This window comes from Agelaius tricolor, unplaced genomic scaffold, assembly GCF_023055355.1.
Source record: "Agelaius tricolor isolate 1412-34295 unplaced genomic scaffold, bAgeTri1.0.p SCAF_2, whole genome shotgun sequence".
Taxonomy (NCBI): Eukaryota; Metazoa; Chordata; class Aves; order Passeriformes; family Icteridae; genus Agelaius; species Agelaius tricolor.
Window position 1 is genome coordinate 8,552,492 of NW_027269262.1, and position 12,184 is coordinate 8,564,675.

Here is a 12,184-nt window from a genome sequence, read left to right on the forward strand (position 1 = left end):
TACTATACTCACCTGGCAGCTGGTCTCCTAACATCTGTTTTCTGTCCTGAGACAGGTTATTTCACAGTGCTTTCTGGAACCTTTCTTTTGCAGCACCTCTGGATCCTGCTTTGAATTACAATTGTACTCTGCAGTCAAGATTCTGCAAGTGTTTGTTTCTTCTCTTCCAGTTCAGCTCAATTTCTGTTTGGGAACTACTTACAGCTTCTTGGCTGTCACTCACACTGAGAATGTTCCTTGGCCTGAATCCCAAGCCTTTATTTAGGTTTAGGTTTTGCTATACTACTTTTTATTTGCAAAGAATGTACACTTTTCCCTGTACCTACAGCAATCAGAAGAAAACAGGCAGCTTTATCCCTAAGCCCCTGCTTATTCCATCTCTGTGGGCTCTGTTACACATCTGGGCAAGTTCATGGCAGAGAACCATTTTTGGATACACCACAGTTATGTCCTTCTCAGAAGATCCTGGTCTACAAATGGTTGTAGGCTGGGAAGGGTGTCATGAAAAGTGCCACATCTGTTTGCACATCTTCTTTGCTCTTTCAAAGACCTCAGCACCTGCTGGGGACACAGTACCAGTCTGGGATGTTATGACTCTCCTGAGTTCCTGCTCCATCTCAGGGATGCACAGATGATTGCTTTTCTCACTCTCAGACCCTTTTCACACACACAGACCTCCTCAGCTGCAAACACTGCCCTGCTCTAGGCATTGGTTGTCAGTAGCTTCTGAGATTTCTCCAGGTCAGGTCTTGCTCAGGACATTACATGAGCTCAGTGTCTTGGATGGTGGCTTCTGTTGTGACTAAACAGTGTGGGAGTCTGAGTTGCTCCTGGTGGTCAGCCTGAACAGACCTTGGAGAGACATTGCACCCCTCAGCAGGCTCTGAGGTTTCTTTCACACCCAGATTGCTGTGTCCAGCATGAGCCATCGTGTCCTCTAATCAGTACAGCAGTTCTGGAGTAACTTGGTGTCTCTGACAGAAAACAGTGGTGCATTTATGTGACTGTATTCATACAGTACCATATTAAAAATTTCAGCTGGGCCATCTCATGGCAGAAGTAAGACTTTTTCCAGGGGCATTAGCTATGGGATCTCCAGAGTTATAGCCACATTAATCATGAATTCCCCAAGAAACTGCCCTACCCCATTAAATACACTGGCATATTTTTTAATAAGGTCACCTGCCTTGTGTCAGCTGAGATGGAACAATTCCCACTTTCATTACCAGTTTGATCAATTTAATATCCAACCTGCTCAGGGACTAAGCTCTGGTGATGCTGCTGTGTGTACAGAATGAAATTTTTGGTGTTTTACATCCTATTTGATTGAGTCTTAAAGCACATCATGTCTGTTGATGTCCACCTGCCTCACCTTTCTCTTGCAAAGGTGAGTTCTTACTCTCTTTTACTCCAGCCAGTCCTACTGCTGCCACTCCAGCATGGATAACTACACAGACATCTGGGGAGCTAGCTCCAGCTTCTGCTTGTTCTCAGTTTCTTCTGGGACCTGACTGCTTTCATGGGAACACCAGGAGTGTGCTCCTCTTCCTGCTGGCTGCCTGGTCTGGAGTATCACATAGCCCACCCTGGTTTCAGTTGCACAGACACCTGGGGTTTTATCAGCTCTCTGTGGCATATCTGTTGCAGGCCACCATGGTGTCCCCAAGCAGTCTGCCCCTGGTGTTCACCAACCAGCACCTTCTGATCTCCAGTGATAAGCTCTGCTGTGGCAGCAGAACCTGCCTCATGATGCAGGGCCAGCAGATGCATTGGGACTTGCAGGGTAACCTCTGTGCTGTCCCTTTTACCCAGCTTTTGCAAAAAGTAAACAGTCCTTTTGACTCCTCTTGTGCAGATACTTACCATAGAATTATATAGGTTGGAAAAGACCTCCAAAATCATTGAGTCCAACCTTTGACCAAACACCACCACGCCAACTAAACCATAGCCCTAAGTGCCACATCCAGTCAGTTCTTGAAGACTTTAGGGATGGTGACTCCACCACTTCCCTGGGCAGCCTATTCCAATGCTTTATCACCTCTTCAGGGGAAAAATTCTTCCTGATGTTCAGCCTGAACCTAAGTTAAGTCATTTCCTCTTGAGCTGTCACTTGTTAACTGGGAGAAAAGGCCAACCTCCACCTGACTGCAGCCTCCTTTCAGGTAGTTGTAAAGAGTGATAGAGTCACCCCAGGTGCTCCTTTTCCCCAGGCTAAGCCTCCCCAGATCCCTCAGCTGCTCCTCATGCGACTCTCTAATCTCCACTGCCTTTGTCTGGGCAGTATCTTCCTTGTGGTGAAGGGCCCACAACTGAATGCAGGATTTGAGGTGTGGCCTCACCAGTGCTGAGTCCTGCAGGACAATCCCTGCCCTGCTCCTGCTGGCCACACTGTCCCTGATACAGGCCAGGATGTCACTGGCCTTCCTGCCCACCTGGGCACACGCTGGCTCATGCTCAGGCACTGTTGATCTGCATCCCCAGGTCCTTTTCCAGTGGGCAGCTTTCCAGACTCTTCTGTTACCCATCCTGTAGAGCTACAGGGGCTGTGGCCAAAGTGCAAGACCTGGCACCTGGTCATGCTGAACTTCATTTCATTGGCCTTGACCCTTCAGTCCAGCCTGTCCAGATCTTCTGCAAAGCCTTCCTGCCTTTCCAGATCAACACTGCTGCTGAACTAAGTGTCATCCATGAATTTACTGAGGGTACACTCAATCCCCTCATTCAGGTTGTGAATGAAGGTGTTAAACAGAACTGTCCCCAGTACTGAGCTGGGGGAAACCCTGCTAGTGACAGGCCATCAAGGGGATGTGGCACCATCCACCACCACAGTGGGTGACCATTCAGACAGATTTTAACCCTGCAGAGAGTGCCCCTAAGCAAGCCGTGGGCCCCCAGCTTGTCCAGAATTGTGCCATAGAAGTTCAGGTAGATAACATCCACAACCTTTCCCTCATCCACCAGGCAGATCACCTGGTCATAAAAGGAGATCAGGCTGGTCCAGCTGGACCTGCCTTTCATAAACCCAGGCTAGCTAGGCCTGATTCCCTCCCTGATTGTCCTGTGTGTGCCATGAGATTGCACCCAAGATGATCTGTTCCATAACCTTTTCCAGCACCAAGGACAGGCTGACAGGCCTGTATTTCCTCTGATCCTCCTTCCAACCCTTCTTGGGGATGGGCTCTTTATTGACTAACCTCCAGTCATCTTGTACCTCCCCAGTGTGCCAGGACTGATGATAAATGTTATAAACACAAGCAGTTGGTTTTCAGTTTTCTGCCATTCAAATAGTAGTGAAAAATGGCTGTCAATATCTTCTTTGGGTTGGGCTTTGGTCCTTTGCAACCCTTTTGATTCAGAGGATTTCTCTCTGGGCAGCAAGAAATGGCACCTGGCTGTGCCCTGAAGAGTGGGGAGTGGGTGGGTGATAGATGTGTTCCAAAGACTAGGTCAATATAATTACTGCAAGAATTCTTGTGAAAAGAATGACCCCGTGTTTTCGCAGATAATTTTTACCAGTAGTCTTCCGCGTCTGTTACGTAACGCTTGAGGTTTTGGGGAGCAACCTGGCTAGCAATATCTCAGAGAAAAGAAAAAGAAATACGGCTATATGAGTGCATTAGAGTGACCATTTATAATCTACTCCATTCTGCATTCCATAGGGGAGTACTAAAACAGACTTCTGACTGTTAAACCACTGTGAATATACACCGGGGGGGGGGGGGGAACCAAACCAAACAAAAAAAACCCCAAAAAAACCAAAAACCACAACCACAGAAAACTTCAAATAAAAGCAGGATCCACTGGCAGGCTTTCTCTGAAAGGGGCCAGGTACCTTTCAGTCAGTACCCAGTACCTACGTTAAATGCTCGCCGCCTTTTCCGCGACATCCCGGTTACAGCCGGCTGGCAATAAATGACTGACCTGCTCCATCCAGCCATCAGGTTGCTGCCCGAGTGCGGGCTAGCCTGCCAAGCCTCATCCCCGCCCGACAGCGCGGTGAAAGTGCAGAAGGTCCCCGCTCCCATCCGCAAGCTGCGCTGTCGTTTGTCGCCGGTGCCACTGGATGGCAATGCTGGATAAAGGATCGCAGCCCGCAGCGGGGAGAGGAGAAGGAGGGCTCGCAGCGCCGGCAGATGGACGGGGCATGAACAAGTCACTGCCGTGGAGAGCCCCGTGGTCCCGCTGGGACCTCAGACCCTTGGCTGTAATTTTCAACTTGAAAGGAGGTGCCCGAACCACGGGGCGTGATTTTTCTGAGGCGCGCCGCACCTGGCGGGCTCGGATCACGGCAAACTAATGTTTGGTGACGAGTTTTTAAGCTTCAGAAGGAGTGACTGGAGTCATGCATTGGCGCGGCTTGCTAGAAATTGCCCAATTTTTATACTTAAAAACTCTACTTACACTTTGTAAAAAAAAAAAAAAAAAGACTTTGCAAGCGCGGCATGGCTGGGCTCAATGACTATTCAGTGAACTCATTTGAATGTGCATAGACAGGGCTTGCTTGAACTGCTGTATCAAAGAGAAATGCTGAAATGAGTCATTTGTGAATCATGGCTTATTTTCTGTTGTTAGCTCATCTGGAATCCCATGGTGATCAAACAGCCTTTTACAATGTGTTAATACATCGCTACTCCATGTGTTTAGCAACAGCTCTTTTCCAATAAATTGTAGGTAGTCACCCATTACAAAGGGGTAGTTTTTTCCTGCCGCGTGGAAACCGGCCGGGACGAAGTCGGAGATGAAAACATCAGCAAAATTTCGTGCTGTTCCAAACACTGCTGTCCACGCTGCTCCCGTTCCAATATCATCCATGCCTTCTGTCTCCTTGCTTGCAGGGCACAGTCCAGCCAGGAGACATTGCCTGCCAGGACTAGTGCTCCCGTCCTCCCAGAGGCTGCAAGCAAACCTCTTTCCGGGCACAGGAATGAAAAGGAGGCAGGAAAAAAATCATCCTCGGCGGCAGTTTAAGGTAAGGCTCTGTTTTCCAACTTGATGACTGTTCCCATCCTATGCCTTCAGCTGACTGGAGAGATTGGAGCAGACTGTAAGCAGTTTCAGGCCTAGGTCTGCGTAAAAAAAAAAAAGGGAACAGTAATCCTTCCCTCTTTTTCTTTTTCTGTAACGAACTGAATCAGTCCAGCAGGTCGGCAAAAAGTTGTCAAGAGTCTGAGGAAGAGGGTGTGAATCCCTTAAGGCTGCTATTGTCATTGAACTCTCCGTGGTGTGAAACCACAGCCTGAGGTGCTGAGATTCTACCAAGAGCAACTGAGGCTGAGGAACCAATTCCCTTGTGCCAGCTTTTTTATTGGAGTGAGCAGCTGGAGATGGAAACATCTTCAACCAGTACAGCAAGCTTCACCACAACCCGTCTGTCAGAGCCCTAAGCCCTGTCTGCTTGTGAGTTACTTAGCCATAAGGACCCAAATACTCTCTGCCATCATACTTAGGTTTCTTCTGTCACACATAATTGTAGCTCAAAGGTCCTGAATAATTGCATTCCTATTGGGGCTGGCCCAGCCCCCAATAATAATCTTAATAATGTTACTCTTAACCAGCCACATGAATCCCTTTCAGTCCCCAGTGCAGGCTCAGTCATGCTGTAATACAGTGGAGGAGGCCATTCACTGTGGGGCTAATTTAGTTTAAAATGCAGCCAGCCCATTTATGGGACAATTTTTTGCTCGTGCTCTAAATTCTTATGCACAATCAACAGCCTGTAAACCTGGTCAAACGAACACATTAGATGCTGCCCATTAGTGCAGGCATTTGGGGCTTACAGCTCTTAGGAGCAGAGTTTGTGCTGTGTTCCCTCGCAAGTAGGATGTATCCCCTATTTAGTCAATGGGCCCTGTCATAGGGGAAAAGCACAGAAACTCTTTTCCTGCACTGCAAATCAATTTCCTATGATCCCAGGATGAGTTTGACCTCACACTCATCCAGCAGCTTTTGTGACCACTGCTGCCAGCCTTGCAAAATAAAGGAGCACCACTTCTCTGTGAAGAGAGAGCAGAAAATTGAGGTAAGCAAAGGGATATCACCCTACTGGTTGTGCTGCCAGAAGCAAGATTCCCAGGAACACGGGGAAAGGCTTTTACTCTTGGGAAGGTTCCACATAAGCTCTAGACTCTTAGCAAAGCTCAGGTTCCTTAGTGAGTCTGAAAGAAGATTAAATAGCAGCTTGTTCTCAGGTTTTGAAATGCAGCCCACAGCATGCAAGACCAGCTAAGGCATACCAATATCCAGCAGGGGAACAGGCAGCAAGGCAAATGACCTAAGTCCTAACACAGGACAAGTCCCCTGAATTAAGCAATGCCTTAATTTTTTCTTCAGGGTTATTTTTAGGCTGGCTACCTGAATTCAGCACTGTGCCTTACCAAAAACTTTGGTGGGGCAACTTGATACTGCATGAAGGAAGGGTAGAAACAAAAAAATAAATGAGGGGGGGGAAGAAGGTGGGAGAAAACTCTTGGGATAATTCCCCCTGGTGTGGTTGCCTTAGGGAGCTGATTTACCTCTGACAAGGAAGGCTATAGTGGAAGAGCTGGTGAAAGGAGTAATAAGCTCTCCAGGTGGGAAATGAAGGCAGGGTAACCACCCACCCATAAATATAGCCAGGGTAGGCCTACATCTACATTGCCTACAGCTGGGGCCATCTGTCTGAAGGCAGGCATGGTGTCAGGAAAGGAGGGCCTTTTCCAGGTTAGCCAGGTTGAGTGTGAAGCAGGTGATGCTGACCCTGGGGCAAGTGATAGCCTGCCTGTGTTTGCATGCCATATTTTTTCCAGTGACACTTTGCAGAGTGTGTGTTTTTATGTTTTCTAAATAGCCCCAAATAAACACCACACCCCTCAGACATTCCCATCTCTTACTTGTTTTGAAATAAGGACTGACAGCTGGAAGGCAGGAAAGGGGACAAAGACTTATGAGACTCATTTCTGCAGAGCCCGTTTGTACCAGGACCTCCAACAGAGTAAATCTTGCCAGAACTCAGGCTGGCTGGATTTCCTTCCTCTATGTCCAGCTGCCTGCCACATCCCTGTACCCTTAGGCCACTCACTTCATTCCTCTGTGTCACAGTTATTTTGAAGATATGGAATGAGTAAATAATGGTAACTACCTCACAGAAAAAAAAAAAAATATTTACAATATTTACAGTTCATCTTAGGATTTTCCTAAATTTTTGTGTCAAATTTCCTCTACCTCTGCCTTCATCTTTGAACAAAAATTGGTTGTAGTGCAACCCTGATGCAGAGATATAGACAAGTATTTTGCATGTGTTGCCCATCTACTTTGTAAATGTGACACTTTGATAGCTTAAGATACAGCATATACTTTTTCTGTTTTGGTTTGGTTTTTTTATCCTGTTTTCTTTAAGGCTCTTTCCAGTCTGGACCTCAGACATACTGGGACATAAAGGGATGTAGAAAAGCAAATTATAAATGTCCTGAATCCAGGAAGTGGTGTTCTAAGGACGTTAGTCACTTTAGATAAAGTTGCCAAAGAAGGCAATTCCAGCAATCCTCCAGCATCTAAAGGAGGAGAGGTAAGGAGTGGAAATGGCAGAGCTCAAATTAGACTCAGACCACCGGGTAGCACTGGCAGAGCTCTCCTAGTTTCGAGTGCAGTGTTTCTGGTGCTGGGTTAAAGGGAGAAAACCTTGGGGTTGTTCTTCAGCTGAATTTCCCTAAAAGAAGACACACAGGGGCGCCAAAGTCTTAGGAAAAGAAAGCCAAGCTTTAGCCTTTTGCTTTATCGCTTCTCTCTGGCAGGCTCCACAGCCGGTGCAGTCGGAGGGCTTCACTCGCGCTCCGGAGGGAGCAGCTCATCAGCTCACGGCTGATTTCACTTGCAAGCGCACCGGGGCTTCGCAATCGCGGGCTTACCCTTGCGCGGTGCAAACAGGCTGCCGGCTGCTAATAACTCTGTGCCTCTCCCAGGGCTGTCCTGGGGAGAGCTGGGATCTGCCCCGGTGTGCGGGGGGCTCTGATTCCCGTGGGAGGCTGGAGCATCTCTTCGTCCTTCTTGCACGGCACTTGCAAGCATGGCCTCAGGCTTGTTTTGGACAAAGTTCCCAGATGAATTTGGAAAACTGCCATTGTAGCAGTATAGGAATACCACGCTTTGGAGAATAAAAAGTTTGTTTGTCCAGGGTCCAAGTGTTTGTGTTCCTGGGTGTGAAGATGACGATCTGAACCTCTGTCTGATCAGTTTGTCCCCATGAGCTGAACCTGGTGTGGTGGTGCCTGCAGCTGCTGGAATGGACACCAAGGTGAAAATCCACGGACAGCTGTAACGTGGGTGCTCGTCAGCCATAACCTCCAACCCCGCCCTCGTTTCCCTTTGCCAGAGGGAGGAGGCTGGTGCAAGAGCTGTTTCATCAGCCCTGGCTGCAATTAGATTGTCCATGTAGCGGGTTGGTATTCCTCCAATGGCTATGTGGAATGATTACACCAGATTATCCAGTGCACAGCCTGCTCTTTCACTCACCTCCACAAGTTTTACTCCATAGTTCTCAGGCAGGCAGGACATTTTGTATGAAACACCACATAAACCCAACTGAGCCAAGCAAACTATAACCATAGCATAGGCTGCCATGGGGAAAAAAAAAAAAGCCATGTTGTTCAGTGGTTTTGTTTTGTCTTGCTCTCCATTGAGTGATATATCTTAGTGACAAGTTGCTGTAGCCACACAGCAATTCTTTTAATACCATAAAGTGTCATGGGGTGTAGACATGTCTTAGGACAATGGCTAGAGCTAATGTTAAAGGCTAAATGTATTGCAGCTGCATACAAGCTGGGCTAGATTAAACACTAGAGCTCTGGAAGTTTCTTGTTAAAAAAAAAAATCATTTAAGAGATTTTTTTTAGTGCAAAATAATTTTGCTTTGGATGTCAGAGCCTCCAACAGTCATTTTCCAGTAATATGTCTCATTGTAATTATTTGACACTTTAAAATATATGCCTTGCAGACAACAATTCCAATGTTAGCATAGAAATATCAAAGTAGATTTTATTAAAACTCTGCTGTGGGAAATACCAGGCTTTGTTTTCCAAACATGTCTTATTAGAGTGTTTTATTCAATGCACTGAAAATGAAATTCCACTTCCATTATATCATGTCATGCCAGGATGGATGCAACACCAAAGTGTTATTGGAGAAGCTGAGAGTTTCAAGTGTAAATGCCCAAGCTTAGCCACCAAAGAGTAGTAGAGTAGCTGATTTCCAGCTATCAGACTGGAAATGGCCTGTTTTATGGAGTTTCCAGTTGCCTGCTCCTCCTCTTCACATAGCTTTCCTGGCTATGGGACAAGCTCTGGTGGTTAGTTCAGTCCCTCTTCTTGGTTTCCTTTCCTTCCCTTGATCTCGAGCAAACCAGCTGCAAGACCTTGGGGAAATTCCTTATCTTCCCCTTGCATCAGTTTGCTTATCTGTAAAGCAGATAAACTAATAACCTGCACTTCTCGAGGGTTTGTTGAAGCTTATTACACAGCAGTGAGTGCTGTAAGAGGGAAGTCATTACAAAAATGACAGTGCTAATATGACATGGAGGTAACGCGAAGGAGCCCCACTCTGCTCCATGCAAGTCAGTGGAGCTCTGTTATTTGCTTTAGCAGAAGCAGGGATTTGGCCTATGCTTAAATGACTTGCACTTGTTTTTCTTCTTGAATGCTAATTTAGAGTTAAGAGATAGCATTACAAGAAAAGCTCATTCCTGCCTGTGTGTAAATATTTAGCAGCTGAATAGGCATTATTTAGCAGGGCACAGTTTCTGTTTCTCCACAGTTTTCAAGGATGTCATTCTAAGCTGCTACAGATCAGAAGATACACTGAAATTACCAGATCAAAATCCTTCCCATATAAGTGTACACATACAGAATTTATTTTACTGGGCAATTAAATGTGTAAGATAAATATCCTTGGGGGAGGAGGGCTGTTTGAGGTTTTATAGCATATCTTATTATGGGCTCAGTTTTGAAATCTTAATCCAAGCAAAACTCCCCATGTGGAGACTTAATGCTGGAGTGTAACCCTGTTCTGTACCCAGGATATGTGCAGTTGCATCAGTGGATTTTAGGGCAAGGGGGTAGAAAAGGCAGTGAAGCTTTGGCTAGAGAATCTTTATAATTAGCGATAACCCTTTCATCAAACATGTCTTGAAGGACCTTGGTCTGCATATCCTTTTCTGAGTTTCATCTGACAATGTTATTGATCAAAAATTGAAAATAAATGTAAAATAGAGCTTATTTGTAATTATTTAGGGGTGGCATGATGAGTAAAACTGCAATCTATTGCAGCTATGAGGTTGTTGGCAAAATAGTTGCCTGTGTTTCAAATGCAAAAGCTTTTGGAAGGACACGTGAACAGCCAGAATTGCCCAGAAAACATTCCAATTTTATATCCAAGCTGCAAATGCAATTTTTTTCTTAAAACTGCGTGGGTCTTGTCTGTTTAGAAAATGAAATGTACAACAGAAGAAAACAAGTTGGAGTGAACAAATAATAAGATCTTGACCTGCATCTAGTGGATAGAATTATTTTTCTAAGGACAAAAGTACTCGGTATCTCTAGCATGAATTTATTGTGCTTTGCAAGGGGGAAAAAAACCCCAACGAACTAAACCTCACCACATTTGTGGCTGAGACCATACAACTACTCCCTGGGGAATCCAAAAAAAGACAGACAAAGCTCCGAGTTTTACCCCACAGATGCTTTACTCATAGGGATAATCTTTTTAGGAGCTCGTTTTCTGGACCTGGCAATGACGGTAGCTAGCCCCTAAGGGCCTAGGTTGAGAAAGGTGTCTGCTGAAGCAGAATGCACCGGTTACCTTTCTCTACGAGGTCCAGAGCATGGGAATTTGTACCATGTGGTTGCTCATGCAAACACCGGCCAGTCGTCGGTAGCTGGATTGCATTGGCACCGCAGTGTGTGCTCAGTATTAACTCCTGATCACTTGCCGGTTTTGCTTGTTTAGTTGGTTTAGTGTAGTTAGTTTAGCAAATAAATATTAAAGGAGCAGGTGAGACCCACGTGCTCCTTGGAAAAAACTTCTCTTTTTCTTCCCCCTCCAAAAAAAAAGTTTTCGACTTGCTTCCAAAAAATTGCACTCAAACATCTATCCCACACCGTCATTTGGGCATTGAAAAAAGTTGCTGTTTGTACGCATTTTTAAGTATTTATTTGCCGATTTCCAAACTGATCAGCCTCCTGACAACGCTCTGGGGATTCACACACCGGGCCGGGGGCAAAGGGGGTCTCAGAAGGGGGTATGGGGTGTGAGGGGGGATGTCAGAGACGCGCGGAAAGGTACCGCAGTGCCGTAACTCAGGGACACAGCATCCTCATCCTTCTCCTCCTGCCCCTCTGCAGAGGCTGCGCAGGGGCGACGGCTCCGCGTCTTGTCCAAGCGGGACGTCCCGCATCCCCCTTCAAAGAGTATCCCAGAACAAAGTCGCGACGCGGGGAGCCGGAGGAGGAAGGGCAGGGAAGGGCACTTGGTTTCATGAGGTCCCGGGAGCAGCTGAAGCGACCTGTTGCACTCGGTGAGCTTCTCAACTCTGCTAGACTGAATAGCTAGGAGACAGCACAGTGGACAAGGCGGTCACATACGGATTTCTTCTCCTATCCTTTCTTTTCTCTCCTTTGCCACATCCCAAGCCGCTCATCGGAAGGGCTCTCCCGGATCCACTGTCCGCAAGGTTGAGACTGTTCTGCTCGGGGACCCGTGTCCCCCACAGCAGGGCATAAAAACAATACACAAACCCCAAAATCAACAGAGGAAAAACCTCTCCGCTAACATCCGAGACACAGCACCTCCCCTTCTCCGGCACCGGCCTTCCAAAAGTAATTGAATCGTGTTGGACCGCAAAGTGCGAGTGAAAAAGGGCGGAGAGTACTTGTATTTTTTTTTCCTCTCCTTTTTTTGTCTTTGTTTTGTAGGGTTTGCGGTGTTTGGGGTGTTTCTATGTCCTGCCGGTTTTTGCCTCTTTCTTTCTGCCCCCCTCTTGCTGTAAGGAGAGCCCGGGAAGACACCGAGGACAGCGAAGGCAGCCCTCATCCCAGGGACAGCGGCCATCGCGAGGTGGACCCACACCAACCTGAATCCCTCCTTTCTCCTCCGAAAACACCGACTCCGGGAGCTCAGCCTGGGCAGAGGACGGGGCGGGGGGTGCTCCTCCCGACCC